The sequence below is a fragment of the Amphimedon queenslandica genome, unplaced genomic scaffold (assembly GCF_000090795.2).
Source record: "Amphimedon queenslandica unplaced genomic scaffold, v1.1 AMPQUscaffold_7846_Cont20207, whole genome shotgun sequence".
Lineage (NCBI taxonomy): Eukaryota > Metazoa > Porifera > Demospongiae > Haplosclerida > Niphatidae > Amphimedon > Amphimedon queenslandica.
In genome coordinates, this window is record NW_003551874.1 from 1 (window position 1) to 2,241 (window position 2,241).

General features: G+C 37.1%; 1 long non-coding RNA gene across 1 annotated transcript; it reads right to left on the reverse strand.

Moving 5' to 3' along the window:
* Nucleotides 1–442: 442 nt before the first annotated feature.
* Nucleotides 443–1,149, reverse strand: LOC109591561 (uncharacterized). The gene is made up of 3 exons (XR_002189874.1): nucleotides 1,011–1,149; nucleotides 803–943; nucleotides 443–718 (listed from the first exon to the last, which is right to left on the reverse strand). It is a non-coding gene; the product is annotated as an uncharacterized LOC109591561 (long non-coding RNA).
* Between the last annotated feature and the right edge of the window lie 1,092 nt (nucleotides 1,150–2,241).

Sequence of the window (2,241 nt, forward strand, 5' to 3'; positions counted from 1 at the left end):
ACATGTAAGCAGCATCAAATGCAAAGCCATTGGCTGAATCCGTTACTATAACTCTAGCCTTCCAGCAGAGCCTATATTCAGGCTACACTTTTATTATATAGTCTTCTTCAAAAGACTCAGTTTCGGTAATATTTTGAAATGATTCAAGTGTATATAGTTCCTCATTTATTGCAGTAAATGCATCTGCTCATGTTCAGGTGCATGGTATAGGTGTTCCCAGTACTGTGTACTGCTCATGCTCAGATCACTTGAATAAAGGAATGAAGCTACTTCAAATCAGGATTGGTAGGACTAGGTGTGGTTATTGATGATGATCCATCCAATATTGTATCAACTTCAAGATCATCAATAGTTATAATATTAGGATTGTTCCCAGTAAAATTGTTTCGAGTAGATGAATCGTTAATATTGCTGCCCTTAACTATAACTTTATAATACTTTATACATTGTTGGTTCTGTTGATTAGAATGAACTAAAAATTACAAAAGAATATACACTATATACCCATGACATAATGAAAGACAGGGAGAGAGAATACAAGATAGAGTTAATCGTTTCACAATACATTATACTAAAGTATGTCCATTCTATACTACTGGAGACAGGGAGGATTCATGACTTTGTGTTGGTTTCAAGGTTTTGGTTTTGGTGGTATTGGAGGAGGAATATCCAGACCACCTAACCTATCCATGATCAGCTCTTGAGTAGTGGACTTCCTCTTGAGGAGAGGGGGAGAGGGAGAGAGAGGGGGAGAGAGATAAAGGTTGCGTCACTCCATAAAGTATAATGTGTATTGGCTTACATTTCCATTGACTGCTGCATGGACTACTCTTTCCTCAGTGGGTGGTTTATTCTTTGGTGTTCTCTTACCAGCTGCTATTGATAGATCAGCATACAATACTTTATGAGGAGCAGCTGGAGGAGGAATGGGAGGAGGAACAGACTAGGAGGAGAGGGAGAGAGAGAGGATGTATAAGATACCATTACATGTACATGTACATTATCATTACTTTGTTGTTAACTGATGCATATACCACTGGTTGTTCTTGTGTTGGTGCTGCCTGTGGTCTCTTCCCTTTAGCAGCAATAGCCAGATCAGCATACACTGGCTTATGAGCTGATTCATCAACTAACACCTATTGAATATAACAACATAAACCTTAATTACTAATGTACATACCTTATGTACTAATATACCTTATACTAATGTACATACCTATACTAATGCATTTACATGTACTTGTGGTATGTGTGTATTAGTTACTATAAGGTGGTATACTATGTCCCAATTGAGTTTGGACCAAGAAAAACTGGAATAACTTTTTATAGGAATGTAGGATAAAAACAAGACTTTCACAGGCTCTTAGTCGCCCAATGCCGCTTCAGGATCTCAGGTCTTGGGTCTCTCAGCCCTTGGGAACCCTAAGAATTGGGTTCTCCCTATAAACCCAATGGCATACCAAAGCTAACCGCAATGACGTTCTGTGATGTCATAGTTTAAATAAGCACATGTGGTCGAGTGCCCAAACTGATAATTCTTCTTTTAAAAAGCTAATAGAGCGAGATCTTCTGATAATGATGGCCTTTATGAAGACTAGATGACTCCAGCAGCTATTGTACTGCTTATCAGGAAGAACAATACTATTTTTAAGAGTGAAACAAGATAGCCAAAATATCGGCCATGTCTCTATGAATATCATTATAAAACGTCATTAGTGACGTAGCTACATTTTTCAAATTCCAATGCAGCTGCTTCCACTTCCAGTCCATTCTCAGTTGGGACATAGTATACATCAGATTACAAAAGGATAAGTTCACCTTATTACAAAGCTAAAAGGATGTACTCAATTCACCCATTACCCCTCTTCCCTTCCTTTATATGTGACCATAATTGACAAAAGGGCCCTTATGGCGGATTTTAAAATTGATTGTTATAATGGAAAATATCAACCTATGAGTGCTTTGTTAGACAATCATTGTTTCTAAAAGTTTCATGGTAACTTTTTGCATCCTGTGGAGTAATTTTATGATAAATGGGGCTCAGGAAGTTGGATTTCTTAGGCTAGAAAGACAAATTTCACTACCCGCCATAAGGTACCTTTTGTCAATTATGGTCACATATGATACAATACATTATGTACATGTAGTTCATTAAACCCAATACATTATGTACATGTAGTTCATTAAACCCAATACATTATGTACAAGTAGTTCATTAAACCCAATACATTATGTACATGT